Source organism: Trachymyrmex cornetzi, unplaced genomic scaffold, assembly GCF_001594075.2.
Source record: "Trachymyrmex cornetzi isolate Tcor2-1 unplaced genomic scaffold, Tcor1.1 scaffold964, whole genome shotgun sequence".
NCBI lineage: Eukaryota > Metazoa > Arthropoda > Insecta > Hymenoptera > Formicidae > Trachymyrmex > Trachymyrmex cornetzi.
This window is the reverse complement of record NW_017300316.1, coordinates 313,037-332,738: the sequence shown is the minus strand read 5'-3', so window position 1 is coordinate 332,738 and position 19,702 is coordinate 313,037. Positions and strand designations below refer to the sequence as shown.

Here is a 19,702-nt window from a genome sequence, read left to right as displayed (position 1 = left end):
ATGCGTATTCCGAGAAGACGGTCGTCTCTGGTACAGTGATGCACAACTCGCTATTCCGATAAAACATCTCCACAATCTTTTCTTAATTTCTAATTAATATAAAATATTAAAAATTTTAAGACGAGGCATTATTATAATATTTTTCGCAATAAGTTTTTTTTAAGTTTTTCTAATTTAATTTAGGGGGATTATTAGCGTTTCAGATTGATTGTGTTGAAAGTCCGAATGTTTTGACGCGCAATCATATTTGAAACATGTTTAATAATAAGAATATTCAAATGTTTCGGCGTGCAATCTTATCTTAAAATAAAATCGATTTAATAAAGAATATATATCGTATTATTTGAAATATCTAACTTTGATCGGTTATTGGCGTTCTCTATTTATTGATTTATTCATGTACGCGGTCATTCTTAATCTTAAAAATTAAAGAGCTTAATAAATTATATTACAAGAGAGAAACTAATAAAACTTTATTTCAATTTATCATAGTTTCAAACAGATATTACACATCACGTAACGTTGTAGCTTGGAGCGTTCTATAATGTCATAAAATTACTGCAAATTGATTAGTTCCGTTTACCTACCCGAGGTGATTTAATAAATCACTCGATTTGCAAATTACCGCCGGTCAATAAAGTGCAATTTAGTGATTGATTGTACGAGGAAAATTGTGCGTCACTGGCGCAGTACGTGATACGTGACAAACTAGTCGGTTCACGAGTATACGAGCTTAGGCGTGTACTTCTCAATTACCTGCGGCTACGTACGCTAATTTATTTGACATCAGTAATGCGGCCTCACAACTGCACGTAGAAAGCGTTAGTAGTATCGCGGAACCAATGCCATAGAAATATCCTGCTTCTTCATTCAATCATCGAAACGACAAAATGGGCTGATAAGTTGCGTGACGGAATAGACATAACAGTTACTAGGTAGATATCATTGTTCAGCATCCGACAAGAAATACTGACTGGTTAAACAATAGGAAGATATTTCAGAATTTTTTATAATATTAAATCATTTTACAATATTTTATAAATATAGCAAACGTCGGCTAATATTTTCAACCAGTCCTTCTATGCACAATTTTGTTAAAAAAAATGTAAGATTTGTAATAATATTGTATAATTAAAATATAATCATACAGGATTTTTGTTAAGCATCATAAAATATATTTACACTGAAAGAAAAGATTGATTGCTGCAACAAATTAGATGGTTAAGTATGGCATAGTATTTTTAATTGGCTGTAGCAACCAATTTTTGATTGCGTTAGCCAATCGAAATCTTATACTGATATTGCCGATAGGCTAATACAACCAAGAATTGGCTGCAGCATCCAAAAATTAGCTGTTGCAACTAATTAAAAATGCTATGCCATATTTAACCATCTAATTTGCTGCAGCAGCCAATCTTTTTTTTCAGTGCAATACTATAAAGTACCATCAATCTAATAAATCTTGTCGATATCTAACGCTAAATAATTAATCAGCCTAATAAATTATTATCAATCCAATAAATAACAATTCAGTTAATACATTCACGGGGGTTTTTATAGTCATAACAAAAAATATCTATATGAAAATTGATTACAGTGTAAATGAGACAGTGTCGTCGACACGGACAGAATTATATATAAATTTCTTTTTCCTTGATATTAAATAGCGCTATATTATATCGACGATCGAGGTAGCGACGGTGCGCGTGTAGACTCATCGAACCATAGTGAAACTCACTACGCCAGTGTAATAATGGTCCATTAATTAATATTTATGCCCTGCCCACGTGGCCATGACGCTTCCTTTGCGTATACATTAATTCTAACGTGGTTGTATCCGCATTATTCACGCTCCGCGTCTTATTAAAAACGCGATCGCGGCTCTTTTCACGAGGCGAAAGAGAGAAAGAGAGAGACAATTTCGTTTTTTTTTTGTGTACTTATATCTTCTTGTCGTTCTGGATTTAATAACCTTCGTTTTGTCGATGCGTATCTCCGCTGAAATGACTTCATCCCACGATCGTTCATTCATTCTCACTTTTCTTATTTGCTCTCGATCGATAGTTATTATCGATTCGGCTACTTCAATGAAAGCTTCGAAATTTTAGAGAAAATGATGGAATTTTGTGTGGCAAGAATATGTAATATACAGGGTGTAACTGAAATAACGCTCACTAATCATATAGTGCTATTCCTAATAAAAAACTGAGGCAAAAAGTCCTCCATCATTTTGCAATTTTCGTATTATTTTTTTTAGTTACCCAATGAGTAAAATGTCTATAATCGACGTATAAGACAACTTAAAGATATTTTTAAAAGTTCTTTAAGAAAAATTTTTGAAATATTTCATAAAGAACATGGAAAGTTATTTTTAAATTGTCTCATACATCGATTTTATCCGTTTATTCGGCAATATTTGGAAATTAATATCTCGTTAACTATTGCGAAAATTGCAAAATGGTAGAGGTTTTTCGACTCAGTTTTTTATTAAAAATAATATTGTATAATTAATGGGCGTTTTATTTCAGTTACACTCTGTATAAAATAAAAATTACAAAATATTTTTCAGAAAAAAGTAAATTCACGTTTTATGTGATTTTAGACTAAAATTCCTAATAGAGAAGAATTTTTCCTGTAGAATTCAAATTAATTTATTTGTCAAGACTATAATTACAAAGACTGCTGGTAGCTGATCGAGATAATGAGGGCGTTCTAAGTATTGCATAATAAACAACAACGAACCAGGAATACGTTGCTATGCCGCAATTATGCGCTTCTTACAGGATGTGTGTATATGTGTGTGTATTCTGATATAAAAAAGCGTACATGTACGTGTTCGTATTGATCATCGTTCCATGACGCTCGCATTAATGCGCCCGATTCCTTTGCCTTTTACGTGCTCTTCCCTGCTTATCGAAACGAATATAAACTATTCAAGACGATGTAAGTTTCGTAAACTCGAAAACGAAATAAATGAATGAAAATCGTTCGAAAAAATCACTTTTTCTTATGTTTTAGATAAATACATGAGGCTAATTCTACAATGTGCTTTTTGTTTCCTGTTTCTTGCGGCTTGTCTCTTGCCTTCTTGATCAAAAAGGCAAGAGACAAACAGAGACAAACAGCAAAAACAGGAAACAAAAAGCATATTGTAGAATTAGCCTAATAAATTTAATAATAAAAATATAAGGGAAAATTTATTCTAAACTTATTAGTGAATAATCTTTGTGACAGGTATAAAGGATCAAAAGAAAGATAAGATACGCTGCTTTCAGAGGATATATAGAAGATGCACTATTCGGTAAGTATCCATAACAACAAGATTCATTTCCGCAGCCTGTAGCGTAGATCGAGATAACAGGATCGTAAAATATCGTTCATTCTCAGCGCATCTCTTTCTATTATACATTGCGAATAAACCTGCTAACAGACATGCACTTTCCGTTTCAACTAGTCTAGTCTCGATGTAAATGCACGCTTTATTATACCACGTCAGATACACGAAGGTGCAGTGTACACCGACTAGAAAATGAAAGGGATTCCGCCGAGAACGATAGCGAATCAGTCGAGAGAACATAACTCCAGAATAGAGGAGTTACACGCAGGTGGAGAAATAGCTGCAGCAAGGAAAAACGTGTCAGTGAATCGAGTAAGTGGTAATTAACGAAGTTATTAGAATCGGCACCCGGCGATTGTTCTGCTGCCTTTCAACCATCGACATTTATATTGCCTGTCTTATAGCAGTTTTATTTGAAAGTAATTTATAACTAAGAGATTATTGTATATAAGTTTAACAAATAAAATAATATGAATTATATGCCCCAATCATATCATATATATTTAATTTATTTCTTTAATCTTCTCTATATAAGATTTTTCTTTTTGTCTTCTGTGATTTGTATTAGCCTTTTCTCTTTCTCATAAAATATGGAATAATTAAAAATATATCGCTCATTTATAATGACATAACTAAAAAATTATCACTTTTTTTTAATTACTTGCAAAAAAAGAATGGAAATAAAAAAAAAAGAAAGAACATACTTTTATTTCTACAATCAGTTATTACATCAAAACGGCATTTAAACATTAATATTATAAGATTTTATAATGACTCAAAATACTAGAATTAATTTTTTGGAAAAATTTTTTTAGTTGTGTCGCATTGTAATAAATGAGAGATATGTTACGATTATGTTACGATTACCGATCATCAATATCTGTTCTAAAATGTGTTAACTATTGTGTGATATATTTGTTAGTACAATAATTAAATGATACGATGATTAAGTACACGAATGTGTCCGGCTGATCGTTTCGCTCGTATGGATTTATTCATATATACGGATTGGATTTATGTCATGTTTTTGCCGTCATAACTCATCGACATGTTTACGAACACCACATATGATACCGCGTGCTGGGCTCATCATTCCCAATCGTTAATCATACTCCCGTTTTTTTGTTTTTCGTCTTTCGATAAATCTGCAAAGTATATTGTGCATGCTGCACCACACATGTTGCAGTCGCATAAAGAATCACGCTTACGAAGCTTAACAGTTCTTTGATCTCACGCGGCGTCAATTGAAAACTTGTTTTCCCCTTATTCTCATCATTGTGCCTGAACATTGTTAAGCACCGTCGATGGTGATTGGAATTTTTCTACGCGCCCTTAACCACGACTTAACACCCCATATGGCGAGCATGTTAAGCGAGCAACGTGCAACTCGGCGCTTCATGAGTAAGCTACGTTTTAATAGCTCCGACACGTGAAATCTCGTTGATTTATCAAAGCTCTTCCTATGCGCTACCGCGACGAATACACGCGCTCGCTCAGGTAGATTCACGGAACAGAACGAAGTCGGCCGCCGTGATTAATTAATCGCCGCTAGTTAATCAATCTTCGCCTGTACTCCGGTAGCTGACGACGATGGCATGAGAAAAAAAATGCGCGCGAAAGTTGCAACCGAACATAGAATTTACAGAACGCTTGATTCTTTGTATGTAAATCTTTGTGAAAATTAATTCATGATAAATGGTGTTTTCACATAGCTATTTTATAACATACAGTGAGAGCAAAAAGTATTCGTATAAGGAAATTTTTTATAAAAACAATCTTATTTGTAAAAAATAAACATTAATTAGCAATTTTATACAATGAACATATTCTGTTCTAACATACAGATGAGATTCGCATGTATTTCTGATATTATAAGCTAAATTTCTCGACTGTACGAGTACTTTTTGAGCATCCAAACAATGGAACTTTTAATTTTCGCTTATTTTTCAGATGATACATATCTATATATTTCTATAATTAATACACATCTTTTTGGTATATATAAAATTTTAAGAAACATACAGTCTATTTTATACTTTCATGAATAAAATGTTAATTTTATTCAGCAAGAAATGATCATCAATTAAACGTCGAATCGACGTCGAATTGGTATTGAAATCATCGATATCGATTCGACATCAGTTTGATGATTGATTTCTCGCTGGATAATATTTAATTTTTAAAAATAAAGTTTTTTAAAAAAATATTTTCTCTGTATGAATACTTTTTGTACTCACTGTATGTATATTTATCAACTTTAATATTTACTAAATATCTAGTTTTCTTTATAAAATTATTTGTTGCGAAAGTTATAACGTTAAATTGTTTCGAATTAGATTAACGTTAATTTTTAACAGTTTGAAGTCATTAAATTTTAAATTCGCAGTTTTTTTTCTATAAAGATCTTTTATAAATCTAGAGTGTAATTTTTCTAAAAAATATGTATATCAAGTATGCCAAAATTGAATTTGTGACATATTAATAAGTATTACATTGCGCAATATAATAATCAGTACTGACTTCTAATGCCCTTTTGTATTTTGCCGTTATTTTTTCATTGTATTAATTTAAGGAATCTATAAATTTTGTATATTTCTTTACTTGAATTTGCTTATATATATCAAGTATATTATTTAATTGATATAGAATTCCTTCTAACGTGTTATAAAATTTTATCATCGAGCCGTCGACATTTTTTTACGAACAAGCTCCATCCTGTGATTAAAGCGTCTTGTTAGTCGTTTCATGAGTAAAATAATACGCACGCCACACGTCAATGAAATTCCGCAACGCGTATAATAAAAGCAAAATTACGATTTGCAATCGGGTCGGGGTTAATAGCATGTCATGACGATGTGCACTTTCATTCTCGCGAATGCACTCGGAAAAAGAGAGAAAGAGAGACAGAGAACGTTGCGCGTGTAATGGCCCTGGTAATTAATCTATCACCGTAGTAGCGAACTTTATAATTACTCACCGTTAATCACAATTTCATAATTGCCTGACCGATCACCGCGGTTTGTGCCGTGCGTATGCACACCCGGGGCCCAATATCGCGTGAATAAACGAAATCAATCATTGAGTTTTCGAAAACACATGATATGATATATTTAATTCTGTACGGATAGATTTTTCCGATATCGCGCAGTTTAATAATCAATGCATAAAGACGAATAAACTTTTTTATTGCCGTGCAATTATATTTCATATTTAACTACACGCAGAGAATTTTTTCTTAGAGTTTTCCCTGAAATTATGGTAGTCGTAGGACAACACTGTATTTCGAAAAATTGTTTGCAAATCTTTCTCATTCATTAATAAAATTACAATGAAATATAAAATAAGTTTGATTAATTTTACTGAAGTGCATGGTAAAAATCTTTAGAATATTGTATTGTATTGAATCACAACTGGCATATTTTCAGATAAATTTTAAAAGAAAATTGTCTCCGTGTATGTGTGTGTGTGTGTGTGTGTGTGTCTTTGTAATATTAGGGTAACTCCGGCAAATACACCATGCTGAGATTTACGCCACAGAAGTCAGAAAAAATAGAAAGAGTGGAGGTAATTTTCCCGCAACTACTCTGTTACATGTCTTTATGTTATATTAGTATTCTGTTATGATTTCAGTTTCTTAATGTTAATATTAATGAAATTATTGTGAGTTGAATCGATTTGTCACTGTAATAAATAACGCCATCATAAATTATAATCTATATAAAATGATTACTGTAGGGCATGTAAAAGACTTGGTTATTTCGTGATACATGCGTGTAGTGGAATAGTAAAGAATGTTGTGTAGTAAAATACAAGTGCTTTATTGCTTTCGTATTCTTTGTTTAGTTTGTTGTCTTGTATATCCTACCTGTTTAGGATATACGGCATTTTTAGCGAGAGAGATTTATGTCCAAAGCATACAAAGTGCGCAGATTAAATTCAGTGCGTTAAATGCAATAAACTCATTATATGAAATATGTATTTCAAGTAATAACACTTGTAATACAATATGTGTAGGAAGATTGTAATTATTATTTATTACTTCATATACATATTTACCATTCTTATTTCTTAATAAAACTTTCTAAACACAATCAATACTAGAAAAATGCCTATTACGGTCGAAACTGAATCTTTATTGCTTCAAATAATTCAATCTTGAATTACTAATATACACTATATATGTACACTCCTGTAGGATATACGGCAAAAATGCAAAGGTTTCAAAAAGTTTATTTTATATACTACATAGGTAATATATAAATTCACCAAAAATCATACAAGCGTTTAAGATCCAGTTAGACCGTTTAAAACTTTGATTTCTGTAGTTTGTGTTATCACACATATACGGTCTTATAATGTATCATATTGTTTATTTTTTAATATAAAAAATAAATATTTCGAATTTCTAATATTTTTTTCATAGTAGTAAACAGTACAAAGTTTTTACTGATATAGTTCGTTTACTATAAACATAGTAAATAATATTTAATAAATTAAGTTTTTGATAGGTGTGGCGTATATATCGGATTACCCTATAAAAAATATTTGAATTAAAATATTTGAGAAAAGAATTGCAAAATATGAATTAAGATCATGATAAAAAGTAATTTATATCTACGATTACTGTTAGTACCTAATTGTCAATTTTTTTGTCGAATGCAATGTATCTTCATAACAGAACTGTACGTATAAATAATATGAACAAAATCGAATATATCAAGGTTAAAAGAAGCCTCCGTTCTCATTCTTCAAGCCATGCAGAAAAAAAGAAATCGTGAGAAATTTCATTGGAGCTGCTATTTACCTATAGAAGTATTAATTAAAATACAAAAGAGAGATTATCATATATTCTCATTCTGAATAAGCATTAAAAAAGAATTGAGGCTATATAATAGTTCATGAAATTTTGATTATATAAATTTACATAAATAGATGCACTATTAATAATTGTTTATATATAATTTTATTTCCTATTTAGTTAAATCGATAAAAATAATGTAAAAATAACAGGGTTAATTGTGACAGATAACAATTTTACATCTGCAATATTCTTCAATAAAGAATAAATGGTCATTATAACAAAATTAAAAAATTATAAATATTTGACTAATATAAAATAATTTTACATCGTTAAATGTGACGGAAACATAATTAATATTGATCTTAATATCGTATTATTCTGCTAATATAATTCTCTATTCCTCACAATTATCTCGGCTGATTTCAATCTGCTTTGATTATTATTTGATTTTATAATCACATTTGAATCGGTAGTTTATTACCTACGTATAATTCTAATAAAGATATAACAAGACCTACATATAGAGTAATAGAGTTATGGCATAGCCTCGCTTTCGACTTCCTATTTATTAATAAGTCATTCAGGTTAACTGTCAACTGGCAAGATGCCGACTAATACCTTCGTAAATTATATCGCACAATTTAATCAAAGTGGATAAACGAGGTTAAGATATTCTAACACTCTCCAAGTGAAAACGTTTCCGTTATTCGATAATTAACTAAATGCAAATCTTGCGTAGATTCATCTAATCAACAATTCTTTGATATGGTATGTTTTTTATATATCTTACATTTCTTACATTCCTATACCTCCCGAAGCAAACAATTTTCATCAGTGAAAGCAACGTGGATTGCTCGGTATCGATTTATTCATATCAAATAGGTATCCAATAAAATTGGTTGAAATAGTATTTTAACAATACGCACAAGATGACGAAGTTTTTTTTTAAATAAAAGAAATAAAAAATAAGATTTGGCTCTCGATATTATATTCTGTTCCACCTACATATATCAAATACATAATATATTAACGTAAGTACGAGTATAATATTTATTTTTTATTATTTCTAAATTAAATTAATTCTATTTTTTAGACATTTATTACATTACTTGCAAAAACATGTGTGTGTACTATATATGACGAGTAAATTAATTCGCTAAATTTAAAGGACTACGGATCAATAAACCCTGCGAAAGAGATAACGAAATGTGGCAGTGAGTATGCTATCAGAATTAGCTACCAGAAGTCGGTATCCAATAAATAATAACCATTGAATATTATGTCAGACCCTCTCTCGACTTTTTTATCGACAGCCATAAATCTTGCGTCGAGTACGGTAGTAATTCTTCATGCAGACCATCTGACGCATTTTAAACTTTAAAGAAGACATCGATGTTGCCACGTGCGATAATATCGCCGAATATATTGCGATGTAAAATACGTAATAACAACGAGCGACAACGCTTTCGCGACGGCAGATATCGTTATGGATAGAGAGTTGGATAATAATTTCTTATTTAACAACACACACTTGTCACTTTGATGCATAAAAAACTGAAAAAACAGGCAAACTTTTGTCGCGGAAAAAACATCAACAATATAACTGAAGAATTGTAGAACCAACAGACAATACGAGAAAAATTATTACATATTCTATATTATCGTTAATTCTTATTTATTATTTTAGTTATTAATTAACTAAAAAAAGTTTTTGAACTTCATCTAATATTTTTAGAACAAGGATCTTTTTAAAACTATTTTGATTACTAATTGTTATTTTTTTCTTCTGCAGCGGAAAAATAAAATACAAAATTTAATCTTTAAGAAAATAGGTGGTTTAAAGATACGAAAATTGGTACGTGGAGTGCTTAGAACACCCAAAAAATTTCAATTTTACAGTTTTATTTTTACTAGTATATTATGTTATAGATAACTTTATATCCTTATGAGGAATATAAAAATAATGGAATTAACGGAATGTAAAAATAAAAATTCAAACTTTAAAACTTTTGGGAATCTGGACAATACTTTATATTTTTCTTTTTCAGAACGAGATTTTACAGAAAGCTAAACCTGTGGCCACTCCACCTTCCTACTTAAAGATTACGTGCGCAGGAATAATGCAGTGTTCAAGAATATTACCGCCTAATATCTAATAAATTAAAAATCAAAGCTATGAACATTTCTGAGTGAAAAATCTTACCTTTCTTTTCTCGTATCGATAAATAACCGCCACACGCCTGTTTCCATGCTCGTAAAAGATAGTGCGACAGAGGACGTACCTACGTATCTGTGTATCGTCAGTTTTTCCATGCTGATGAGCGATAAATCTGCGTTCGAATGTTCGAGCTTCTGACTTCTCATTGTCATATGGTGTACGCGTCAGGAAAATTCATACGAAATAAGTATGCAACGCGTGGTTGCATACGAATCATTACAGAGCCAATTTCTTTTTCTATAGTAGACACTTATAGCTTTCACATGGAAATCGGCAGTAATAAGAATAACTTCGCACGAGTTTATGTGCGTCGCAAAAGTACTGTATCATGATTAACATTTGTTTTTACGCGCCAATGTATGAGTAAAGTTAAGTTTTTGATTATGTAAAAAAGTGACGCGACTTCTCGATTCTCACGTTAAAATTAGACAGTAAATTATGACTCTAATTATATTACGTACCCACTAAATTTCTATAAAGGTTACGTGACAAAGTGATGTTGAAATCGATAACGTAAAGTGCGATAACTAAAAACAAGAGCACGACAAAATACCATAGTTTACATCGTAATTGAGTTGATTAATCTTGCAAAATATCTACATCGATAAAAAACCTCGACACAAATCATTTCTTATTCTCTAGTTATAGAAATTTATAATTAATTAATGAATATTATCTGTTGCTGATAATCATGATTATGTGTGAAACGATAATATTTCATATCTCGGTACTCAACGCAATACTCATTGCATCTGCAAAAATAAAATTCTACGCGCACTGCAAGAAATATTAAGAACAAGATTAAATATTAAATATTAGAGAGATAAAAATATTAAATATGAATAGAGATTATAAACGTAATACAGAACGGACATAAAATATAAGACATATATCTTACACAGATATAAGACATAAATGTCTTACATTTGTACGTTCAATTTCTATTCATAACTTTTATTTCTCTGATATTTATATATATTTAATATTTAATATTCCTGTTCTTAATATTTCTTCCATTGAGCACATGAGGCATAATAATAATACTGCAAAAGTACGAGAAAAAAATGCTGTTGATTCAATTAAAGTCTATATTACGGGCTGTCACTAACATAAATGATAAATTTATATATATTTTTATTGACATAAAGGCATAAATTATTATTTCAATAATCAAGGCCTTTATGTCAATATATGAATTAATTACCTACTTATGTTAGTGACAGCCCGTAAAATCGACTTTAATTGAATTAATAGCATTTTTTTCTCAGTGTATAATACGATACATGCGGAGCAATTTGTGCTGCTGCCTGTCGGCTCGAAATTCGACGAGCGAATGATAGCGCGATGACCTTTGTGTACACAATGATAGACAGGGTATCGCGTGCGCAGAGTAAAACAATGCCGAACGTTGGAAGTTCATTACTACGAAATATATTACGAAATAAATGTAAGCGTTGAAAATACTGTTCCTAATACTTTGAATTATTTTGGTCAATGACTGTTACTATATATTTTGCGTTACTATATATTATTCTATGGCCTCGTCAAAGTCAATTGTTTAAGATAATGATTAATTCCGTTCAATCAAAAAAACGTTTTGAAATATATAGAAATCATTTTTACTTATAATCTAATTAAATTCAAAGGTTTTATTTTAATTTGGTATGTAAAGATGTACATATATTACTGTAATAACAAATTTTAGCTGTGTCATACGCATTAATTAATTAATTAATTTTTAACATCTTAAATAATTAAATATTTCATTTAAAAAAACTTATGAGATATTTTATTTAAGAAATAAAATTGATTTTCTTTTTAATCGAAAATCATATAAATTAATGTATTTGTAATAATCTGTATTATTTTCACAAATGTTCAAGAAATCGGACTGATTTTAATAAATAAGAAAAATTAAATTAAATCATTACAAAAAATGTAAATCTTATTATTATTTTTATTACATATTATGCAATTTTATTGCTCTCAAAATATAAAAAATGAGAAACATAATAATTAATTTCTGATAAAATAAATTCCGAAAGAATATTTTTCCAATTAAACGATAATAAATTGTATTTCTTAAATAAATATAATGCTTAAATAAATAAATTTAGTTTTATTGTTTTTTGTTAAATTAGGCAAAAATTCATTTTAATGTGCATCATTAAATCAAATCATTATAATGTTGTAATAAGAAAGGGTATTCTGAAAAATATTTAATTTTAATAATTTAAAAAACTATTCTCTATAACTTTCAAATCAAACTTTTTACGTAATCATTTTAAGTAATAATTTTTGATTCTCAGAAAAATATTGCAAAATAAAAAAATTATTAATTACATACGTACATTATACTGTACGTATATTATACTTCAAAAATTTTCAAACTATGATGAATTAAGTCAACCCGCGACTGAAACTTTATTTGTGTTTCTTAATTATATTGTGATTACAAATGTGACGTAACAAAAATCAAATTAATTCTCATGATTCAATTATTAAATCGTATCGTATCTCAAGATTGATTTCAATCGAGTTCTTTAACATAAATACAAGCCCAAGTAGTCCAAATAATCCGCTCCAGTTAAAGTATTAGTTCACGATACTCGTTTTTCGTAACGAATGACGCGAGACAATTTTGCCGAGATAATAACGCGATATTGCCGTAAGAGCAGTCGAGCGTAAATTGAGAAAATCGAAATCGTGGAATGCAAGACGCACTTCATTGCGTCGCGTCGCCAAAGATGGGATAGTTCGAGTTTGCTTTTCTGCATCGATTTTATTTTCCCACGAGTTCCCACGAGAGACCGTGAAATTTATTCAAAAATATGCATTTCTCTAGTAACGTATATTAAGAATCTCAAGACCATACGGAAGTAAATTATTCACCAGTAAATCATTCACGCTAGTAAATATTCCATGTTGTAGATATATTTTAATAATAAAATGCGTTTCGCGCGCGATTTCAATTCCACGGTATAAAAACGTTCCACAGTTTAAGAAAGGTTTATTCTCGAAAAGGAATGAGTGGAAAAAAAACACGTGAAATATTCTTAATGAGTCATTATATTGTTGCGCAGATTTTGTATGTGATAAAAAAGCTTCGCAATAATAATGTAACGACATCGACACTGTCGTTAAAAATTAACAAAATAGTGACCTAAATCTTCCTTAATTACGTATCCCACAACGAATTAGTACAATTCAAACGGGCGGCATCGATTGACACAGCGAATGTTTACGGAGAAATAATCATCCGAACATGATGCAGTCGCATTAAAATCAAAGAAACACGCGGCGAAAGAAACGAAGGAAACAAAATTCGTGATCAACGGAACCATGGCAGCTGCGGCGATTTTAACGAGGACTCTCGTTACCAAAAATTTGATTGTTAGGTTTATGAGGGAACGAAAACCGAGAGACCAACGATTTTTAACTGTTTTCGGTCACAGTTACTGCCTCCTCCTAGAGTAATTAACATTTCTGGTACCTAAATAATAACTGTTTAAAACGCAAGAGTTTACATTGTATTCTATACGGGCATCCACGTGTTTAATTGAAATGAGGAGAATTTGCAGGAACTTAGTACATTTAGATAAGTATAATATATACAATGCATAATTATCTTATATTATTCTTTTCTTTTAAGATAAAGAAAAATCTCTTTTTTTAAATTACAAATTCTTTGATCAATTTAAATATATTTTTTTCAAAAGAAATGTTATCGATATCGATAATATTTATAGATAAGCTTAATATGAATAGCTTGATTTAATGGATTAACAATGAAAAGTTTAATAAAAAATTTAAAAAATACAAGAAATATAAGTATGTTAACTACAAACTATGGATTTATTAATTTTAAATTATAATATCGATTCAGATTAATCCACAGAAGTACACAAACCAAATCATTTCCTTTCGATCTCGATAATTAAGTTTTTTATTCGTGAGACGATATCTGCGATGACAGGTTTTAAACTTGTCAAAGAAGCTATCAGAAGAATAGATGGAAAACGAACAAGAGGAACAATAAGATCGAAGAAGCAGTAAGCTCAAGAAAATTAGAGCACCGGGGCGTGGTACCAAAACAGCCTGTTTTACGTATATTAACTAAGGAAGCAAACCTGCTCCTTAACCAAGATCACGTCTTGACCTGGCTCCACAACATATCAGTGTCTCGCTTGTCTTATTCTACGGGAATAAAACGAATGCGTAGGTATACCAAGTCTACGCGGCCTTGCAAGGCCGCTTCTATGCACTGCAAGATCGAAGATCGCATACCGGGAGATCGTTCACTGCCGGAAATAACGATAGAAAAATTTTTTAAGATTTGCAATGAATGTATCATCACCATGAATCTCTTACAGATTTTTTTATTTTTACAAATTTATTTTACGATATTACGGATGTAAGAAATGTCGGGTGCTAATTAGCCGAAAATTGGAGAACTAATGAGACACCCGGTGTTCAGTATCGATATACCATCGCGATTTTTAACGGTTCTGATGTAATTGCTTAAAATAGGAACTGTTAATTGTTCTTTTTTTCCGCGTTGAAATTATTATTAGAATAGTAAGATAATACATTTCTTCGATCTATTTCGTTTGCTAATCCGGAACTACAATATAAAACGAATAGAATATTATCCGTATTAGAATTTAAAAATAAAGGTGAGTATCGTCATAAAACGTACGTAGCGAAACGAGATCAATTAATATGATCTTGTAAACAGAATTAAAGTAAATTAATTCTTTTTTTAATAGGAATTATTTCCTTTCGAATATAACGTAAACAAAAGTATATATATGTGAGTTTGTGTAGCAACTGTTCTATCATACAAGTTACGCATAAAATTATACGCTTAAAGAGTTGATGTATAATTTATCGGAGATGAGCATTACAGTTACAGCTATTGCCTTATTTACGTTATTACAGCGAAATAACCTTGAAATTTAATTAGAATATTGAAGCTTATACCAAGATACTGAAATTAGAAATTTCAATTTAAAACGAAATCAAAATATATTTCTGAACAATTTTCTAAGATTTATCTTAAAGATCAAATCTAAATGATCGAAGAAAAAATTATTTACCTAAATTTGTCATATTAAATAATATTATTAAAAGATTAATATAAATTGGTTCTTTTCTCCACAATGTTTATCTAGGGAACAAAATTCAAATCAAAATCATAAAATAAATTTAATTGACTTTATAAAATCTATAATTGTATAAAAAGTATATTTATGTACACATGTCATTGTACAATGTCAATGTTTTAGAAAAGATCTTTCTGCCTATTCACATAAAAAAAAATGGTTTGAATAGCTTTCTTAACGTAAAGATTAATAGCCAGAATAAACAAGCAAAACTAATAACTATTAAATTAATAAAACGTATATATATTTAATGATTTAATTTAAGCGAAACGTTTGGCTCAATAAAGTCCTATCTAATCGAATGCAATCAAAGTAAAAAAAAATAGAAGCTTTCAAATGGGCGAACAGTGTCGAGGCAACACGCAACATACAGTTTCGATTGTCGGATGATAAATTACACAGATTACACATGTCAATATGGTTTAATTTAAAAGTATGCGTCGCAATACAAAAAGCGCACTGAATCAAAATATAAGATAAATTTATAATTAAGTCTTTATTTCCTTTACAAAAACTATTAAATCTGATCATGTGTGTTGTAAAAGTGAGTTATATTTTATTAATATAAGTATGTATTTCCGGTCCATTTTTAAGTAATAAAGACTAATTGAGTAGCTCATCATATAAAATATTATAGAAACGTAATATATAATATAAATAAATTTTGCGTAATATATATAAATAAAAACTTATGTGTAATTTAGAACAGGATAATGTCGTCAAAGATAGTGAGAAATGAAACGTGTCTCTTTCGTATAATTTCTAATGATTAAAATCGAATCAATTCCGGTCATTAGAAGTCATATGACAAACACACTTCATTTCTCGTTATCAGAATCGATCCAATTCCAATCATTAGACGTCATACGAAAAAGACCTGTTTTATTGCTCACTATTTTTTACGACATTATCCTGTTCTAAATTACATATGAGTTTTTATTATCGTATTGTAAAAAATTCGCTTCTGTAATAATTTATAAGATGAGCTACTCAATTTAGTCTTTACATAAAAATAGATCGGAAAACGCAGTTATGTTGACAAAAACTGTACACCTCCTTGCTACGAATCTTATGTTTTTACAACACCGGACTTAATTAATTCTCGCAAAAGAAACGAAAAATCAATTATAAACTTATATTATATTTTGACATCAGTGCTTTTTTTATATTGACACATACTTTTAGACACATTTGACGTGTGTAATTTATTATCCGACATTATATGTTGCATGCTATCACGATTTTACATGGCTTATTTTAAAACTTTTATTTCTTACTACGATTGTATTTAATCAGATGCTTGTTTATAGTGATTGATGAGGGTTTTGTTAAGCCGAAACATTTCGCTTGAAGTCATTAAACACACATGCGTCTTATTAATTAAACAACTAATTTTGATCGTTCATTTGGCCTGTTAACCGAGCTATTAACATTTGTTTTTTAATATACAAGTCATTGTTCTTATTTTTAACTACCTTAACATATAAGATAAGGTCGCTTATTATGGGATAGGCTCCTAATATGAGATAGCGGGGTTTCTGCTAAACTAATAAGCGCATGTGTTTGGTTCTATCATGAACTTTTTACTCTTAGTGTGAAACTTGTTTAGTAAAAATTCATTATTAGATCATGTGTAGTCGTTGCAAAAAAGATTTGCGAAATTGGATATCGTCAAATTGTAGTGAAGTTAGTATTTAAATCTTGTTTCATTATGTAAAAATAAATATTGAGTCATAAAGTATGCATGCAGTGATAGAGTAAGATTGTATTAATAGGAAAACACGTGATATAATTTTTTTAACTGTAAAGATTAGATTTGGTTATCGTGAAACCGCAAGGCGTGGAAGTCGTAATATGAGATACTCAGGGTATTCCTGCTAATATGAGACTATCTAAACAATTCAATATCCCAAAGCATATTATCGAACAATATGTTAAAAATGACGATTCTATTTTTATTGAGATTTTTCACACACACACATTGAAAAATTACATAATTATTATGTAACATTAAAATTTTTTATTCCTATTTTTATGTAATATAATAAAAGCGTGTATAAAAAGCTTATCTTTCCTTAGTTTTCTGTTATGAGATACTACATAAATCATATAAAGAAATCCTTGTATCTCATATTAGAAATCCTTTTTTTGAATGATCAAAATCGACACTTTTGATAAAAAATTTCACATACAACAAAATACGGTATAGCTATTATCGACTGCTAACTTTTGGTGGTAAAACTTAAATATATCCCATAAATTTAACATGAAGATAAAAATTGAGGTTACAAATTAAATAAATTACAAGCTTTTAAAAAAAGGTATCTCATAATAAGCGACTTGTATTATTCACTCATTTTGAACGCATTTAATCAAAAACCTTTGTATATATGTGCAGAAATAATGGGACACAAAAAAAATATTCTTCGCACATGTAAATCTTGAAACGGGACATCAACCGGAATTGATGTTTCAAATATACAACATAATATGCAAAATTTCGCCGATTGATGTAGAATAATAAGTCCGCAATATTAAAAAAATTATTGATAACGGTATCATAATTGGATACGATCGATCCAATTTTTGAAAGAATACATTGCATGATGGTAAACCTCAATTATCATTGACAACTTGTCATGTAAAAGTGAAGGCTCTTGTAACTTCAATAACACGCAATCGCGAAATAATGACAGAAAGAATTGGGTAAACGGAAAACAATTTTCGATTTATCGTTTTTTTAAATATCACAATAATTTTAGTACCTTTGCATAAATCATTATCACAGTCTACAATAAATTTAATAGAATAATTACAATGAAAAAAATGTTCTCTAATTTCCGTTTACCGACAAGGAAGGAGACTGTGTACACTTATTTGACGAGAAATAGATAGTTTTATCATTGAAATCAAATAAAATATCAATTGTCTTGGAAAATAGATAAAAGATAAAAGATAAAAGATGCTCGCTAACCTGTTAAATGTCAGCTGGATACGGTAGGCCATGCGATAAGTTTCATCGGTGATCTTAGACACTGCAGTTAGGTCAACGATCCTCGCAGCACACGAATGATGTTTATCAGGAATAATAATACGTGCAGGTGATTTTCTTCAATATCAGCATTTTAATAACTACGCCACAGTCACCGGTTAATTTTCAAATTTATTTCACTGTACCCCGTCACGGTTTTTCGCTTAATTATTAAATCCGACAAGTCAATTAACGATACCTCAACGTACGCGTAATATTATAAAAACGGTTTCACATCGCGAGGTTCACGATATTTTTAAGTACTCGTCTCATTGTCCACCTCAAAGTTTTCGAATTTCAAAAGTGAAGACTCGATCGCACTTTTCAATAAGGAAATATCCGACAGCAGGACTTGTACGTTTTTCACATAAAAGTTGTGTTCGATTGATATAATCGAAGAATCAATCATAAATCTATAACTGAATTCTATTGAAGATGGACTGATGTAGCGATGTATAGTAGAGGTACCTCTTGCTTTTCTCTCTTTTTTTTCTTCTTCTGTCTCTGTTTATATAAATTTAGATGGCTCAAGATGTATAATTTTAATATGTGAGATCATAGTAAAATTTGTAAAATCGTTTCTCATCTGTGAAAAACTAATTATCTTGCGAACGTAATGCCTTTTATATTTCTTGCTAGGAAGATTTAAATATGGCGATCGTACGTGGCCTCTCCCTTTGCTCATTTTCTTTTCTCGCTAAAAGAGGTGTTATCGACGATAATGCAATGTGACAGTAATCTCCAATAAAGCATCGCTCTGTACTCGACCTCTTCTATTTGCTACTTTATCCAATTCGTCACGCAATGCCACAGCGAGCTCAATGTCAGCGTCTCCAGACGAACCCTCTTAGAGATTTCCTCTTCATACTCCAACGGTACCATTAGCGACGGTATGAGAGGCAGAGTTTAAAAAATTATACTTTCGTTGAGATTTTCCATCCTTCCGGGATCTTTCGTCCGTTCGCTTCAACGAAGCCCGTTTTTTAAAACCACGGAATTTCAAGCGGTCTCCATAAAGGTTCCCGTGGGGAACCAGCAAGGACGAAAGGGACCGGTATCCGGAAACAGCGTCACGCGGCGGGGTGAGCAACGTGAGGAGAGACCACTGTGGTAAGGTTTCGTGGTGGATCCGTGCTGCGTGGTGGTCGGG

The 19,702-nt window shown here is 30.5% G+C and overlaps 1 protein-coding gene across 1 annotated transcript in view; it reads right to left on the bottom strand.

Annotated features, from left to right (window-relative positions):
- Window positions 1–10,401, bottom strand: part of LOC108769900 (uncharacterized) — a 94,592-nt gene extending 84,191 nt beyond the window's left edge. The window contains exon 1 of the mRNA XM_018521129.1: window positions 10,342–10,401. The gene's annotated coding sequence lies outside the window, so the exon portion shown is untranslated. The remainder of the gene's footprint in view (window positions 1–10,341) is intronic.
- Between the last annotated feature and the right edge of the window lie 9,301 nt (window positions 10,402–19,702).